This window comes from Pempheris klunzingeri, chromosome 12 (assembly GCF_042242105.1).
Source record: "Pempheris klunzingeri isolate RE-2024b chromosome 12, fPemKlu1.hap1, whole genome shotgun sequence".
In the NCBI taxonomy this organism is placed as follows: domain Eukaryota; kingdom Metazoa; phylum Chordata; class Actinopteri; order Acropomatiformes; family Pempheridae; genus Pempheris; species Pempheris klunzingeri.
The window spans coordinates 26569245-26588820 of NC_092023.1; positions in this window are offsets into that span (position 1 = coordinate 26569245).

Genomic DNA, 19576 nt, shown 5'->3' on the forward strand with positions numbered 1-19576 from the left:
TGCAGCCGGCAGCCAGCAGACACTTAACTGGACTCTTCCTGTCTGTCTTTTAAGCCTCTCCTCATTCTCTTTATCTGTCTGTCATACATGCACACCCATTCCTCTGCAAAATAACCTCACATTCTAACCATTTCTCTGCATTTTGTGCACAGCCCCTCATTTCTCAAAGCTGCGGCAGGCTGAGGTGACACAGTGTGGATACACTAACTGCTGCAGAATACTGCAGCAGTGCAGCACATGTAGGGGACATTTACAAACAGGCTAACAGTCAGCACGTGGATAGAGCTGCAGCAAAAATAGACTTCCTCAGTGGGAACCTTTGATTATCTATACTGATTTTAAAGGCAGACACAGAGACACAAGACAGTGTGCATAAACGCTTTAACCTGATGCCCTCAAGTCAAGGACAATGCACACATTTTCTTTTTTCGGTTTGGTTCTATTCTTGTAAAAAAAAGAAAAAGAAAAAAAAGCTTAGTCACCGTGGTAACCAGTGCAGTTCAGAGGTGATGTCACACTTTGTTCTATATTATCCCCCCTAAGAGGAGTAGAGGTGTGTGTTTCTGCTTGTACAGTGTATTACAGAAGGGCAAAGAAGATAAATGTGGGGGGAGGGGTTCTTGTATTTCAATCACTCTGTGAGTGTGTGTGTGTGTGTGTGTGTGTGTCTGTGGTTAAGACAAGGAGCGAATGCATGTCCTCACAAGCCGTAGTACTACTTTAACAATAATCCTGTCATGTCCAGCATATGAAGCAGCACATCCTTCTGCAAACACCACAAATTCTCACCTCTCCTTCGTGGTAAATCTGGCCCGGGTAGCTCATTCTCCTTTAATCCTCTTTCTCCCTGCTGCAATATTTTATGTCATGGATGCACCACTGTAATAACTAGCCATATACCATATAAAGCTTTGCAAAGTCTTACGCTGAGATGAATGCGGGGTTGTGCCTGTTTGTGGACAGCTTACGTTGCTGAGACACCCTCTATTTAACTTACACAGGCGTTATTTAGCACCAGTTAAACAGCAGTTGTGAATGAAGCCCTTTTAGCACAGTGTTGTTGTGTCGCCTTGGGGTGATGTCATCGCGGCGTCCATGTGGCCGGCACATGATCTGTAAGCAGAACACACAACTCTGTCTTCTCATTTAGGAGGACCATTAAACCTTGGAAACTCCAGAGCTGCTGCTCAAAAAGGAAAATATGTCATTCCCCTCAGAAAGATGAATTGCTCACCAGTGAAGAGATGGGAAATTCAGTCAGTGAAGTAGAAGATGCAGATAATTACTCTCTAAACGGTCAATCAATCATTTTATTCACTTATCTGCAGGGACAATGCACACTAATCAACATATTTAAATATAGCAGTCTTAGTCTACTGCAGATACTAAGATGTTCTCAAACCAATTACACCTTTTCACATTTTGATTTGTTATAGTAGGAAAACACAGGCTACTAACATCTATTTAAGCCTCCCAGTAAGCTGTGACAGTGTGACAGTGAGCCAGCATGAACGATACCAGGACCCTGAAACTGGAGCAGCTAAAGGGAATTCATTTTATTACTTCCACCTGTGCTTTTCTTACTTTTTTGTCAAAATGGATTTCATTAAAAAGGCCCGTTGAGAACATGCTCAGAAATTCAAACCTAGGACTGTCCTACTAGTCAGTATATGTAGCAAAGCAATATAAAGAGACAAAGCACAAGCATTTTGCATAATAAGCTCATGCAGAGCAGCGCTAAACGACAAGACACACAAAGGGCTACAACATTCATGATTATCTTAAATGAAATGTTCACAGAAGTAGCAAAATATTTAGTAATTGTTTGTTTTATAGATCAATTAAGTTATTAACAAGGGAGAAATATTTGTTGCCAAGTGAAGAATATTTTGTCCGGAGCTAAATTTATTGATGAGCAGCTTTTTAGCATTTACAACTCCAGAGCTAATGGATTATTGTAGCAGGAGAACTGGGTTTTAAATGTACCTTTACAACAATACATCTTGATCACATTCAAACTGAACCACCGATTTTCTGAGTGAAATATCAGTGTTTGTTATAAAAACCCAATTTGAGTCTGTGTGATTATATTTTCTTAGCAACAGTAACTGTAACCTGAAGCTTTTTAGAAAACTCATTCTGCTCTTGGCTTAATCAGAACAGATCAGGAGAGATTATAAAACGTATACATAGTATAGCTATAACAGTAAGAAACTAATGCTATGCTGTTGCAAATGGGGATATAAGTAAATAGCTTAAAAAAAAAGTTCCCTGGAGGAGAAGGTGTTCAGCTTGGCAAATTTATTACAGATCTATAAATCCTTAAAAATGATTTTCTGACATTTATAAAGTCATTTGTTACAACTGACATAAGGTATACCTCATTAGAAAATATTACCAAAACTTCACACCCACCCAGTGTTGTTAGATTATTGGCCCTCATGGTTTTTCAGTTTCCTTGATGGGCCCACTCGTGTGTTTTTCCCCTCAACTATCCTCAGATACTCCAGACAGCAGCATAACCTTACACTGTATGGTCTTCTCTGCTGAATGCACACTGTTTGCCAGGAATATACTTGTCATCTTACTGTTGTTTTTCCATCACAAGTTGTGTTTTGGGTTGTATTATGGGAGGAATTACACTCATTTATTATTCCAGTTCAAGACTAATTTGCTTTGGTCTGCTTTGGCCCATGTCTCTGCCGTTTACACAAGGAGAGCTTTCTAAGTGAGGTTTCTCTACAGTCTGAGGTGCCCTGTCTAAACTGTTCCACCATGCGCTGATCTCCGGTCAGGTAAACAAGCCTGTCCTTGTCCACTAAAGCAAATCAACTAAGAAAAACAGGATTTGAACCAGCAATCTCAGCTCTTAACATACTTACTACTCTCTTGCCTGTTAGTCAGTGTGACTCTCTCCTGTCTCACAGATTTAGTTTTAATCTCACATTATCACCTCACATCAGCCGCCTCCACCCTTCCTCCTCCATCTGCTGCGACACACCCATTCACACTCATTATGGAGCGAGCCACATCATTATCACTTGCCGTCTGAGGTAGGGCAAGTGGGTGATTGAGGAATATGAAACACTGACACAAAGCACTTTTAATAACTACTGCTGGCTTTTCAGTACAGTTATTTGAATGTGGAGGTAATGTGATGGACATTTGCCAAGTGTTTATGCACTGTAATTCATCTATCACATGACCAGCGTAGGAAGAGTGGAAGGAAATTAAGAAAATATAATGTGGACACAGAGTAATGTCAACTCTGAACTCTAATTTTTATGATTTAATCTGAGGCAAATACTGAAAATATTGGTATAACTGATTCCAAAGGGAGCAACTCTAAAATAATAAAGATATATGTAGCTATAAGAACAACATTCCTCCCTACATCTCTAGAGGGGGTTTCAATGGCATTTGTCAACATTTTTCACAGCTTTTAATAACATTCTCTTGAACAAAATGTTCAGCACACGTGTTCAATATACATTATCAACAGTTGGAGACTTGACACCACACGTCGACAGCCTCTTCCATAACTGCTCGGCTTACATTCTTATCAAAGCTTTCGCTCAGGGTTGCAGTATTTCACTGTAGGTCCTCATGTGAACATTTATTTTCATCCTGGCGGTAAACATTTCACAATGTTCCCAGCCCTACAGGCAGCACATAGGGAGGGACCCGATCCTGAGGGCACTGGCCAATGTTCTGAGTGCAGGAGATGTGCAGCAGAGCGGAGGAGGAGGGGATTGTGGGTAGTCTAAACACTGTCTTGCTCTGTGGCTGTATCCCAAAATGTTTTTTTGTGTGTGTGCGCGGGCCATGCACCATCCCTAATTACAGCAGACCACACACACCAGAGGTAGCACCTTGGCTTTTGTGCCAATTTTAGCAACAGAGCAAACTTGGTGTGAGGTGAAAGGTGGAGTTCAAGAGCAAGGACAGCAAGAGGTCAAGGTTTGAAATGCTGTCGTCTATTAGCGATGCAACTTACAGTGTAGTTACCGCGTTCAGGAAGCATTCAAGCAATTTGACAATTTTGATTTTAACAAAAATATTCTATTTGTCAGTGACATGATATTATATTAAGGTGCTGCGTGCATTTTCAGCACATCAGAGGTTACATACAGAGGTTTAACAGATTTACAAAAGTTGAGTATCATAAATATTAGTAAATATTGATAAATACTCAATCAAACATTGTGTTAACAATGTAATGTGAAAAGGGTCATTCACTGTGAAAAATGATCCCTGGACATCACAGTTTAATCTCACTTCAGTTCTGCAAAGCTCATTGTTGTGGTTTACAGCCCACAATGTTAATGTCATGTTAAGTCTCACCTCTCTTGTCAACCCCCCTGATGACACAGACATGCTGCAATAAACTACAGCACACTACTACATGTTAGCTAGCTAGATGGTAAACAAAGATCTTTAGTAGCTAAAGGGCCAGATGTCTTCCCCAGGAAATGGTGAAGACCAAAACAGAGCTAAAAGGAGAATGAATGTTGGATTTTTATTTGTCATTATTTTTATGGCCAGACACATGACTCCAAGTTGTGTTGTGGGCAACAAAATCAATACTGCGATCTTTAAACTGGGTGAAAACATTACAAACAAACCTCACCACTTCACCTCTGACAGCCTCTAAAGACCATAATGCAGTGCAGCCACAGTCATGCTGCATTTGGAGCAGGGTTCACAACTCTTTCGTTTTGTTAATTGGAAAAACTCACCAACATTCAACTAATTAATGTTATTGCCTGCTATTATTACTGCTGTACCTCTCTAAGCCAACGTGACGTCCATGTATAAACCACAACTGATTGCAGCAAATTGAGGCATGATCTCTGGGAGATGGAAACAGAACAGGCATTGAGAAGAAATGTACAACAAGTAAATGCAACTTAATGTTACACTTCATCACGTAATAACTCCTGGAATGCCATAAACATCTCAGATTGATGATGGTGTAACAGTATCCGAGAGGGATTTTTTTCTCAGCCTTTTACGAGACAAGCTCTCTTCTACAGCAGACTATCTGACCACATCCACGCTAGTGTGACCGTGTTTGGCTCACAACCTTGGACAGAGAGCGAATGATACATCACTTGGTAAGGAACGAGTCTTCCCACTGGAATCCCAGTAGCTGTGCCACAGGCCACCCTCTTGCAATCAGCTTGCGGTAGCCCATTTCCACTAGCCTACATCCTGCCTCGTCCACAACCAAAGAACTATTATGTCCATGAGAATTGGCTGGCTGCCCGTGCCCATATCATGAGGGGTGAGTGGAGTGGGATTCCAGCTAGAGTCAAGCTGAGGCCAGCTGGAGGCCTGAACCTGAACTGTGTTTGCATTGTTGGCTGGGAGGTGGATATTAGGGCCAATTCCAGCCATGGATGCCTCATGTGATGCTAGTGGAGATCTTTAGATAGCTTGAGGGACACAATGTGCAGTAACTACAGTGTCCTTTGCGGATCTTTGATTTATTCTTCGGCCCCTGGCAAAGTGTGTTCCTCATTAGAAGCGTGTTTCAAGCTCTGAGAACATGCTCCACCATGCTGGTATTTGGAGAATGTACACTGCAGTGGTTATATAACGCTTTTTCATGTGAGGAGATAATGTGTGCAAACTGATGTTTAGATGCAATTATCGACAGACAGTAAAGACCTTAAGCGTGTATGTTACAGGTCACATGAGGAAGAGGAAAAATATTCATCAGTCCTTGTGAGATACAAGTGAGATATGGAGCAAATAGCCACTCAGCTCTATTTTTGAATCTGGAGTGTATTAAATGGTTGTTGCATGACAACCTTGGGTGGAGAATGACCTCAATTGAAACCCATCGTTGTCGGTTTACCTCCAATCTGATCGAATGATTACTTCCTGTTTTTCTTCATGCCTACTTGGATGTCCTTTTGGAATCCATGCGTCACTAAAGTTTGGTTTATGAAAGTCTTATCTGTTTGGTCAGTAAATAACATTCCAAGGCTCAAGAAAAAAGTCTCTGTTCGTTGCTGACACTTTACACACACTTTACATTTTGTTGTGTGCATTTAGAAAAAATCTCACTACGCTGTTACTGGAAACATAAGCAGAAGAGAAATGTCCTAAATCACTGACACAGAGGTATGCCTTTGATTTCATCTGACTGAACTGATAATGCCAATAATAATAATGACTGTTTATGATCTCTGGGAGTGTTTTGCAGCACTGTACATTATCAGAGTGAGTGTGTGTTGGCTGCTTTTCTTCAGGTTTAGATAGAAGTATGTGTGGTTTTATTTCCAGCAACAGCAATGTGCTCTGTGACATCTGGTGAGATTATCTCCAAAAGCTCACTTCATTAGGAGCGTTGGAGGTTTCCAGCTGTCGACTTTGAAACACTTTGATTAAATTGATTGCGTTCATGCTTCTTATAAAATTGCTTAATTGTGTAATTTGAAATAAGAAACGCATTCTTGAGGATTTCTCGGGCATTGCTGCTCATTTTAGTGGCAGCTCTATGAATGGCACGCATCCCACAGTAAAGCATATGATTGGTTCCAAAACAGCGCAGAGCACGGAAAGTCCGTGAGACGCGGAAAGAACTGAGCCAGGCCTTCTAAAGATACCCAGACGCCACTTTTTATCTCAATGGTTTTCTTTTAAGAATTTCATTATTTCAAACAGTAAATGTAACTTAGTGTGCAACTCCTGTCTCTTTTAAATGAACACAGTCTAATGATTAATCACTGTCTTTTGCTTGTCTTTTTATCCCAAAGATATTAGATAAAGCCTGAAGCTGAGAATGTACATTATGGCCACATACTGTTGGCATTCTGTAACAAAATGGCTGAAATGCCACCAACTTCGAACAACACATATTATATTATTATATTATTATTATTGACATTGAATTTTTGAGGAAAGGCTACAGTTTACTCTTAGCCTGAGTCAGATAGTAGCAGCTCTGTTTAAAAGTGGGGAAGCACACCTCACCAATACTACACTTATACACACTAACTTCGTATAAATAACCCCAAACATATGTACAGTTATTGTTTGAAATGTGAGTGGGTATATTGAATCTGTGTTAATTGTTTGTTTTTTTGGCTTGATAAAGTTGTTATTGTGTAATGTGTTATAGCTGTATAATGCATTATATCATGATAATAATAATATAATGGATTGTAGATGTATTATTATATATTATATATTACAGCAGCTAATAACTAATATCAGCTAATATCCAGCCAGTACGGAGCAATATTAGCAGTCATATGGAGCAAAGTCACTCTCCTTTTTGCTCTACTTTGGTTTCCACCAGCTCCAGTATGTTGACCAGTAGTTAAGTAACTGCAGTTTGGTAACTGCAAAGTCTGATGAAAATTATCCCTGGTTTTGTCAATACAAGTATCAACTGTCACATTACACTTGGTCATTTGATCCATTGATACTATGAAAATATGAATTAGCGGAGCAGTGAAATGAGTGACTTTCTAAACGTGTAAATTAGTATAGGGACCAGCAATCTGTTTTAAGCGTGTATGTTACGACCTCTGAGCAGAGCTGTTACTGGTCAGACAGCCACACAGACATTGAGCTTAGATGGGTTAATGTCACCGTACACCAGCATCTTCACACTGCAGCAGAGATGCGGAAAGAGGAGTTTTGGCTGATGGCCTGGCCCTTTAAATGAAAAGATGTGATGAGCATATTTCTAACATGTTTCCCCCCGCCAGAACAAAGCTGTGTAAAGACACTCCTCAGCTACTATCTACCATGACTGTGAAGCTGATACTGTAGTTTAAAAGAAGCTGAGTGTGGTTATATGGTGGTGACCTGTCCAGACCTGTCGACTGAAGGGAAGAACGCTGCAGGTATTTTATCTCTTCAGTCACTCTGTCTATCTAAATCATTATATATTCCTCTCAGCCTCTAAACTCTCAACTTCACAAACTGACCCTTATGTAATGTCAATACATGCCATACACAGTATCACACTCCGCATTTTTCAACTCAGACTTAGAAATTAGCTCAGGAAGGATCGTGCAGAGGCCTGTAATAACGGCCTGTTCCTCAGAAACTCTAGTATGTGTCAAAGGCAGAGGGAGCTGCAGCGGGGGCTAGACAAATACCAGGGATACCTCAGGCTTTTTTGTATTCAGAGCCAGTGAGCGTGTACAGAGGTTTTGAGACAGCGAGCGTGTGCGGTGAAACTGAGCGTGTACAAAAGACCGAGGCACAGAGAGGCCACAAAAGAGCTGATCATGTGAAAGGAAGGGCATTTGATAGCTTGGACACAAACCGTGTGTGGCGTCAACACAGAGACCATCAAAAAGAACACTGATTGGAAGCCGAGCTGACAATTAACCAACAAATGCATTTTTAAAAGATCTTTCCAGTTAACAAATTAGTAGTTTCAGAGTCGTTCTACTGAGGTTATGATCTAATGTTGTCTGTAAGCATTCATTATTCTGGATTAAAGGTTTAGATAATGAAAGTCCTCAGAGATTTGGAGCCCTCAGATCCAAAAGAATACCTGAACGTAGGGTCAAGGCTGGCTGTAATAACATTACATTTCTTATGTTGCTGTAATTTAGCAGCTACGCCTTGACTTTTCATCAACCACCAATATTGGGTTTATAAACAATTATCTGCAAAACTAATGACATTCACAGCAGCCTCAGCTGTTTTAGTGCCAATTAGCAAATGCTAGCATGCTAACATGCTTTACTTAAAATGATGAACATGGCGAACACAAACAAACATCAGCGTGTTAGCATTCCGACATTAGCATCAAGCTCAAAGCACCGCAGTACCTCGGTCTCACAGAGCCACTTGCATGGCTGTACACTCTTAGTCTTGTTAAAAAACTTGTTATGAACTCTTTTAGATTTCTACACCAAGTTATGTATCTTCTGTTTGACTTCACCTTTGGTAAAAAAAAAACAAAAACGACTTGTATTCCTGTTCAAAAGGTCCTTTTTTTTAATGTCCCGTTCCCCACATAACAGCACATAAATCAGTGTAAACCATAATGGTAGCATTCATCTCCTTACAGCACAGAACTACTTATCATCAGTTAAGGTGAAAGGTGCTGAGGGAGTAAGTGTTTCTGAACTGTTACAAAGCCATTGGATTGAAGTGTGGCTTATCTGTAAGGTTTCTGTAACATATTAACTTTTGTGTCATAAGAAAAAAAAGCTTGCATGATGTAGTGTATGACATGCACAGGCACTTGCTTGGGATGCTTTAACTCCTTCCCACCCTGGTGTATGTGTAGAAGAGAGCTGTTAATGATCGAATTAAACTCCAGAACTCCAGAACAGTTTACTACAGAATAATAAATGATTGTTATATGACTAACCGTCTGTTCACCCAGCTCAGACTGAAACCCTTACTCTTACATGATAACATGTGCTACGATCACTGGGTCGTCACTCACCCTCTGTGCTGTGATTAGCAGCCATTTTTCAACCCATTCTATTTTACCGCAGCACAATGTAAAGCAACCTCCTAATCTAACCAGTGGCCAAGGTCACAGAGAGAGCGCATAACTGTAAAGTGATGAGACTTAAGTCCAAGATCAACCCATCAGCTTTCTTCTGTGACACAATGAACGGCCATATATTTGATCCACCTCAATTTACTGCGCAGTAAAGTATCTCCAACTTCTCTGCCCATGACATCTGGGTCATATAGAGGCTGACGACACAGAAACACACCAGTCTGGATATCCTGATTCCCCCACAGGGCAGATCAAACAGTGATCTACACCTCTCCCATGTGGTATGTATTTGACACGGGGCTGGGGTGGGGGCGCGAGCTCGCTGCTGGTCCCCTCCGTTGTCCTAGACTCAGGGCTAAATCATATGGGCAGACACATCCGACCTGCCCCATCTGGGCCTGCTTATCTCTTACTGTCTGGAGCCAAGGCTAGCCGTCAATCAGAGCCTTCAGCCGCTGATACAGACTGAAGTGTCTGAGCTGAGATGTAAAGACAAGACTGGGGTGCATTATGGGGGATGGAGGGTGAGGGGATTTCTTTACATCTCTGAGTTTGAATGTGTGGGGTTTGACAGTGTGGGCAATTTGGGTCACTAAACCAAAAAGAGTGAGCCTTGACAGTACGTCATTTGTGTAATGCACAGTAGAGAAATACAGTAGGCCTTGCTGGCATGTTTCCAGGCCACTAAAGTACAGTAAGCGTGAGTGTGGGAGACAAAGAGGGAGTATTTGAGTGGGAGATATAGCGGCGGTTTAGGTTTTATACAGTGTTCAATGGACGCATTCTTCTACAGTGAGTGTCTATGTGTTTGTGCTTCACCAGGTGCCTGGAATGCATCTGGACAAACAGGCAATATTTCACTCATATGGTCCTTTGTGTTGCTGAATACTGCACATTTAAGTCAGCAAAGAGAGCTGGAGAGTAACAAATGTTAACTTAAGGCCTCCCTAAAACAATACCACTCTCTGTACGGCTGAAGAATGCCCCAGCAGCCGGTGATTACATTGTTTTGAATTTATATTTCCCAGCGGTGCCGTTCGCCAACACATTCAGATACCGAACAAAAGAAATGTTTCACATTTCTCCCAGATTATACTGCCCTGCCTTGAGGTAGCTAAACATTCATTAGACATTGAATTAGACTCAATCAGCTCCACATAATTGTGTGATCTGCAGCAGTAATGCCCCAGGAATGTCGGTGTTATCGTTAAAAGTGTGCTTCACTCTGATGACTGACGATGATTAACAATTCCATGGGGTGTGTTTATCCTTTTTCCCGTACTGCTTACATTTTTTTATCCAGAAATAGCACCATGACTTTAACTCATTGCATATCTTATTTCTTACATTTAAATTGAAGCATTTCCTTCAGCGGAGCTGTTTACGATGAGGGGAATAAATAGATAAATATTCTTGTGTCACCAGTGTTAAGTTACAGCAAACCGGCCCAAAATAAGACGTGCATCATTCAAAACATAGAATGTGGATTGAATAACTCCAGGAGAAGATACCTAGCTTATAATATATTATAAAAAAAACTATAGTGGGAAAGTAGGAGTAAATTAAGATATATATTTAAATTTTTAGTTTACTTTTATTCATCATTTAGAGCATGATGAAGTGGAAATTAGGGCAAAGGGAATCCAGCTATTTTCTATATCCCCTGCATTTCCAAATATTTCATATTTCATTATTAAAAGGCAGCTGTGTGTGATAAAGCGAGAGAAAAAGGAGAGCAAGAAAATGAAAAGGACCAAGAGAAGAGGACAGAAATAGTTGAGGGTGTGTAGGCCCGGCTCTGACCACTGGCATGCATGAGGAAGCAGCCTCCATTCCACAGGCCAGCGGATGGTTTAGAGACACTACAGAGCGCACAGCTCAGCAGCCCACATGCAAGGCCCGCTGGCCTTCCCCGCCCTCGGCTATTCTGGGCCTCTCTGCCACTGTGGTGGCTTTCACTCAGCAACCACATAAATAAAGCCTGAGAGAGAAAAACATGAGGAATTGAAGCTTCAGGCGAGGAGTGGAGGAGATGCATTGTTTACTGTTTGTCTTGTTTTTTTATTACCTCTTGCCATCATATGGTTTCTGAGCTGATTTATGAGACTGTGGCATGGCCAAAACAAAGACATCCATCTCCAGTTCACAGTATGTTGGCCACAGCTTCACCAGCACTCATGTTAAAAGGATAAATCTAGTTTAAAATGACTTGGGTCTTATTTCTTATATCACCAAAGTAAGAGTTGAGATCAGGGAAGAAGGTGACATTTCTACAACAAAGTCCAATTCAGCTTGGTGGACAATGTTATTAAAAGTGAAAGAAATGATGGTCCAACCCTGACGCATATAATAGCCATGATGCAAAATCCAGAATGATCCTTTAAGGAAGCACTGACCGAATTAAAGCTACATCAGGTCAGATTTCAATCAAGCTGATAACATAACAGGAACTCTGGTGTGTGGTGTGGTCACTTGTTCGCCAATAGGGAAAGAGTAAATCACATATTATTACTAATGAGATGTCAAAAGTGGAACAAAACTGTGTCCTAAACTGCAATAAGTGAGCAGCATTTCTGAGAACTGTTATGGATATGAGAACTGTTCCAATTAATTCAAATGAAAGTTGCTAAACAACAACAAACAATTATTTTTTTTAGGTCCACAGAGTTGTTCACTGCTATCAATGGGGAAAAGTCATGTGACATGTAATTCTCTCTGTGACCAGTGTCTAAAATCACCAAAAGTCTTGTTGGGGCCAGTTGATTATTTAGTGGTAAGCTATGTAATATATACAAGGACATGTGACCTTTAAAAGGCTATCATATGCCCATTTCATCTCACCATTCATTGCTCTAATAGGACTGCAAAATAAACCCAACTGCAGAGAGACGGCAGGCAGAAATAGTCAACTTCAGAAAACTGAATTACAGGCAGAATAACAGAGAAGCTACACAGCTCTGAATAAAACTCCTTTGCTGGTTGTGGAATTTTTGCGTGGGGAACATTTTCAGTCCCTCCTCTCTCTAGCAGTCAGCCTGCAGCCTGCAGCCTGTCACAGGTGGCCTTCCTCCGCTGTTCTCTCTCTGCCTGCCTCCACCTTCTCATTTCCACTAGTTTCAGGCTCCTCTTGATGAGATTTGATCAGTAAATGCTGTATTTTTTTATGTCAGACTTCTGGTGATGTATTGGAGGTCTTGATGAAGCTATAGTCACAGCTAGCTCCACTTCTAGCACCACCTTTGCTCTCATCCCTATTGCATCCTTTGTTATAAAGAGCGACGCTCAATTTTTTTCCATGTCCTTGCCGTCCAGTGTGCAAAGTGTGCTATTAATCCAAGAGAATGACGTTTCTTGCTTATAGTGTTATATGCAGTAATGTCTGAGGTGTTCCACAGAACAATGAATGGATGGTTTTTATATTGCTATTTCTGAATCAGAAACACCCCCGTGTGTTTTGCAGCTTAACTTTTACTAGCTCACATTTTAGAAATAACACAAAGATTTCCTCACGTCCCCTGTAAGGCCTGACTGGCTTCAGACAATACAAGGCTGTGCTGGATGTTGGAGCAGTCCATTGTGTCATGGACAATAAACCATCTTCCACCTGCGAGATGGGACGGCCAAACACTCAGGTTTATTTCTCCCTCACTAGTGAATTCACTTTTATATGCTGTGCACTCACCGTTCCTCTGTTGAGAAATCATTAAAGATTGATCAAAAGAAAACGAAGAAAGAACTGACTAATTCAGTGGCTCTTTGAAGCGGATGGATGTTCTAAGACAGCGTCCCTTGGGGTCACTACAGATTCTTAATCACTTGTTTCTCTCTGGCTGTGTCTCATTTCATATGTCTTGGTTAGAACGCCTGGACGAAGACTTTTACCAGCCACATTAGCAGCATGGCTCAGTATGGATGGCAAAGTCGGTTTGTTGGTCTACCATTTTGTACCACAATGAAATATGTCGCCAACTAATGAATAGATTGCCATGAAATATTGTACAGATATTCATAGAATGCATTTGGTAATCTTCTGACTATTATAATGTCAAAATAAAAATAAAAATTATTCCCATCAGCCTAAACTGTGTGTTTAGTGCTAATTAGCAAATGTTGACCTAAGATGGTGTTAGCATTGTTATTGTGATTATAATGATGTTAGCATTTAGCACAGTTGTCTCTAAGTACAGCCTCACAGCCGCTAGCATGCTTCAGCTTGTGTTATTTACATCTAAAACCGTAATTTAAAAAGCTCGAGTTGCATATAAGTTTCCACCTTGTAATTTGTGGTAATACATTTAAAGTTTTCATGTCAGAGTTATGTGTTGTTGTACTTGTTTCAGTACTATAGATGAGACAGATTTTACAAAAAGTGTTACATAAGCACTGATGTTTTGGGATTTGGTAATATCTAATTAACCGTTCTGGTCTACGTGAGGAGAGCAGACATAATGTAACCATCCAGATAGACGCGACTCAGGGTTACTTCACGTTCACATACACACACGCAGGCTGGGTAATGTGTCTGGAGCTGTCGACATGAAGCAGAGACTGTGTTTAAGAGCAGATTATCGTGATCTTTGGCCGAACCACAAAGAAATGTCACGTCTCAGAGAATGCAGACTATAGCAATGAAACTCATTTGGTCAATTGCACAGCACAAAATCTGCTGAGGATGACAGTGAACAGCATCACTTCTTGTGATGTATCCTGTCAGTGCTCCTCACCCACACCTCGTCCCCTCTGGAGGATCTCAATACCAGTTCTTTAGGCTCCACCTGCTGGCCATGCTGCTGCAACTAAAAAGTGGCTATTTCCTCCTCGTTCAGGGACTTATACTGCATTAATGCTGAATAATTATAATGAGAGGGATCGTACAGGTCGACTTCAGTCAGGTAATTCAAATGCTGACAGTTAATTGCTCAAGTATGTGTGCAAAATGTATTTATCTCTTGAAAGTTATACGTGTTATGTGGTTGTATGTTTACTTAGAAGGGGAAGAAGACAAAGTTCAAGGCCAGGAATATGCTGATGTTATAAACTATTCCATCTTGTTGGGGAAAAAACATTATTTTTTATTTCATTGGACCTGGTTCTTTCTCAGTAAAATGTAAAGTAATGTGTATTTGCTCTCAGACACGTGTGACATGACGTGTGATGGCATGACTGAGTGTGTCCTCGAGTCACTGCAGAGGAGAACGGAGAGGAAGGAAGATGTCACTAGTCCACAAAGTCAAAGGTCACAAAGAGGTCTCTCATGCCTTATATTTTCCCAGCATTCATCATGTTTTAGGGAGGCCTGACATTTTGGCATAGCATTAGTAACTCTTTTAGCTATTCTAGGCTGCACTTAAAATAAAATCCATAAAATCTGTTTTACACACAAAAACTGGTTCACTCCAAACTGCAATATATGTCATCCACATTAAAAGGCCTGCCACATACCTCCTTTTTTAAAATGTATTTTTATTTCTTATTGTTTGCTCAGATTGTCTGCTTCTTAGGTTTTCATTTTTTCACATTTTATATGTACAGCATACAATACGACCATTTCATTTTGTAAAATTCTCACAAACATGCATGAATTATAAAGTTAATGCTGATAATTTATTTTTGAAATCAATTATTATCTCATTATTTACAAAATTATTGTGATGTCAAAAGTGAATGTCAGGAAATTTACAGCAAAATGAGTCTCATCAACAAAAGAAAATAATTGATTATACATATAAGCTGTGCTCACATATCTGTGCAGTTTTGGTTTTGGGATGTCTTTTTTGTTAAATTTATGATTAATAAAGCTACAGCCTGACAGTTTTAATGAGTTGGACACATGGCTGTGGCAGCAGCGCCCAAGTGACTGCAACTGTACGGACACTTAACTGGATGTCAGCCACCTTTGCCGAGGAACAAAAAGCACCGACACATTACAGCGTGGGAGCAGTAATGCAAATATGTACCAGCTTGAAGACAAACATGTTTAAAGTCTGAGCTCCAAACATCAGCACACTATGATATGATTAAGTGTAGGAAGGATTATGTGGTTATTGCAACCATTTTCTTGCTTGAGGATATACGGTATCTATCGTTTTCTTGCAGTGACAGTCAGACAGGGGAAACAGGATTTTAATAAGGTAGGTGAGGTGGATGTGTGTCTGTGTGAGTGTGTATGTGTGTGCTTGACAGAGAGAGAACCCATTGTTTACACACTAATGAACAGTTTTCTCTCACACCACCTCTTGCTTGGCCTCCTTTTGTATGAGGATGCTATTTTCTAAGTGGAGAAACCACAATGAGCAGTGGAAACTTGACTAGTCTCCAAGTAAGATGAATTAAAGATGAATTAACAATGGTAGGTAACACACCACCTCTGTTGGTTCTTGAACTGTAGAGATGCACTGAGGGAGCAAATGTGAATGTGGATGAATGCAGTGCCTAATTCTCTACGCTAGAAGGCCTTTATCACAATCCTGTGAAGTGCTCCACAAAGCTAAGAGGAGCTGACAGGCTCAATCAGACAGCTGCACATCTGAAAAACAACTAAAACCAGGCTATTGTTATTCATGCAATGTCGTTTGGAATAATACATTGCAATGCCTGTGTGAAAAACTAGTGTGTACTGGTATTTGTTGTAGGTGTAAAACATCTCCACAGAGCTTGCTAATTATTTACTTTTTACCTAAATTAGATGAAAAAAATTTTTTTTTAAATGAAAAGTCGTGTTCATTCAATGATAATTAAGATTTTAAACAGACAGCTGCTCATAGACTTATACTGAACTCAAAAAGCTGCCCACGCTGTGGAGCTGGCGGGGGTGCACATGACCCGAGAGGAAAATTGGAGTGAAACTAAAGCTGAATAGACGTTTTTCACAGCAAACATTGTGACTTGTCAAGCACAGGCGGAACTGATAACATTATCAACTGGTGCATTCCGTTAGAAAAATGGCTGGAAGTGACCTATCGTTTCTGTTATTGGTTCCACATGTGCTTTTTCTGCAATGACGAGTCAAAGTGCTGTCTGCCGTGAATGTGATTGGCACATAAAGGAACACCATTGCTCACAATGCAAACATACAGGCAAAGAAACATGTTCACATGCTTGATATTTCAACCAATTCCTTCTTGACTCCTTTCATTACCAGCATCTCCGGTACTGTTCCCTGTTGATAGAAATACAGTGATTCTATGCATGAGCGGTGTGCCATTTTTTGAGCCTCCAGGTCAACTTGGCAGAAAAGACTAACCACCAAGGTAGACTACACAGATCAGCTGGTTTGGTTTCACTTAAGTCAGATGTTAGAAACGCAGGTTGAGCTCCACGGTTGAAAGTCGAAGCCTGAAAAACTGGCTTGGGACCAGAAGTTAAGATCAAGTTAATCTGCCATACTGTTAGTAGGTTTCAGGGTATTAATTGCCATTCCAACAACAGATCTGAACTTTCAGTAAAACTGGTTTGCAGTTGAGGAGATGAGGCATCTTCTGAAGGGTTAGGGTTAGCCTAACCCTAACCCTAACCCGAACATATGAATAATAGTAATAGACTGGTAATGGATAGTGACTAATAATAGTAAAAAGTGGGAGCAGCAGTCAGCCAGTAGCAGTGATCCAGCCAGGCGTACTGCTACCATGATCCACAGGATCCTTAGACAAAGCACAAAAGGCTCCGGGGAAGATACTAAGTTAGTAACATATATCAAGGGACCTGATTCATGCAGAGGGAGAGGGAGAGGAGGGAGTCTAAGCAGCATAACTAGGGGCTGGTCCAAGGCCTGAGCCAGCCCTAATGATAAGCTTCATCAAAAAGGACAGTTTTTAGCCTACTCTTAAATGTACAGAGTGTGTCTGCCTCCCTAACCCAAACTGGAAGAGGATTCCACAGGAGAGGAGCCTGATAGTTGAAAGGTCATCGTCCCGCACTACTTTTGAAGAACCACAAGTAAGCCTGTATTCTGGGAGCGCTGTATTCTGCACTTAGGGGACTGAGTATTTCTCCCCAGACAAACCATTTTGTTGCAAACGGAAGTTCCGTGGAAGCTACCTGTGATCTTTTTAGTAGCTTTTCAGAATTTTATGCTTATTTTAGTCAGAGTTTTCACTGTCTTGGTGTGTCTAATGCAGCACCTGGCTGATTGACAGGCCAAAGGATAAGCACACTGGGTGCTTTCGGCTGAGATAGACATCAGTAAAGCAAGTGTAGGCCTATGATTTGGATTTCCCCAATTCCTAACCAATGCCATAGCTGAGAGATATTGTGTCCTCTGTCACACAATACTTGCCACATCTTTATGGCTGAATGAATCTTTACACTATCTGTAAACACAACCGATACAGAAGTTACTTTTCCTCCCAGTGTGTCTCATGCACACAATTAGAAAACACTCCTTCAACACTGACATGGGAACAACTGGGCCTCACACTCTGTGGTCTGCCATGAGAGTCCTGATAGCGACGCCTTATTTCACCCTGATTCTTCTCCCATGTGTTCTTTGCCAACTGTAATGTGCTTATTTGTGTGTACAAAGGCAAATCTGAGGCTGCTCTTATTTTCCCCTTGTGGTATGAGAGCTCGGTCTGATGTGTGTTGGGTGGATAAAACGACAGTGTTGACAATATCTACTTATCTGCTGGCTTTGACCCGATGGGAGCAAGGCCATGGCTGGATGCGCCTCCCTTATCTCCATATCTACGTCTGCGGGGGCCAACCCATAACTGCTGCCCAGGCTTTTTCTTGCACCACCATGCCTCCTCCTCTTTCAGGTGGACTTTTTGTTCCCTGTGCAGGCAGAATGCAGGCTGTGGGCTGAGGAACAATACTGTGTTCAGAGAGCAGGGAGAAAAACTGCACATAGCAATCCTCGCATCACATGCAAAGGAACTCCCTGCTCCCTCTGTATCTGAACAAATATGGCTGTTTGCCTCTCTATGGGCTGAAAGAAATAAGCATTTAGAGAGTTCATGTATGACTGCCGAATCAAATAAGCATGATGATGAAGAGACCATTTTGGTAATGCACTAACTCTTAATGTCAACAAGGTCATTGTTTGTTGTTTTGTCACATGGCAAAATTTCAAAACCATTAATCATAAACTTGTCTTTACAGGATGAAAAAACTCAAGGATTTGACAAATATGTAAAAATAAGTGAAAATATCAGATGTATAATATGTACAACATGAAGTAAATCACTAGTTAACCATTCCAAATCTCCCCACAGCCAACGCCATTTGTAACACTTGAATAAAATCCAGTAAGGACCACAGGTCCAAGGTTGATGTGACAGTACATGTGTTTGGTAACTTTTTAAATCCCGGTGCACATTCTGTCCGAGCTCACTGCAGGGACACACTTGTGAGAGGAGCGAATCATAGAGGTAGGTCTTTGTGTGTGCTTCTTATTAGAGAATAATAATCATGAGCAGCAAACCATAATGCAAAATCATGATATATTGATATTCATAGATATAGTCGCAACACATTAAAATCTATAATGAAAAAAAATGTTGTCGTGAAGTTCTAAGGATGAAATATTGTTTGTTCGCTTACACTTCTTGTTTATTTCAGTGAACTTTGTAAAGCACTGTGAGACAACTCTGTTGTGATATTAGGCTATACAAAATAAATTGAATTGAATTGAATTGAAAAAATAGAATCTAATGATTGATGACTCCCTTTGAAGGCAGTTATCATGACCTTTACCTATTGCCAGTTTTATTAACACACTCCTTGTTGTAACCGTCTTATTGAACTTTGCTCACTGATTTTTCACTCACATGTTGTGATGATAAGGTTGATGCAGGAGAACTCTTCTCGAGGAAAACAATTCTGACGCCAAAGAACAAAATCAATATATATGTGTATATATATTTATATATATAAATTTGAGGTTTGATGCATCAAGGTAAAATAGGATATTGGATATTGAGGCCCTGCAGCATGTGAGCAGTTCATCTGCTTATTTCATTATTACCCTGATAAAACATCATTTCATGAGCTGTTGACAGGATGGACAGGGTTTATGTTTAGTGCCGATAAAGAACAGGCTGTCATATGCTGTCAATCTGCAAGGTTCCACATTTGAAAGGA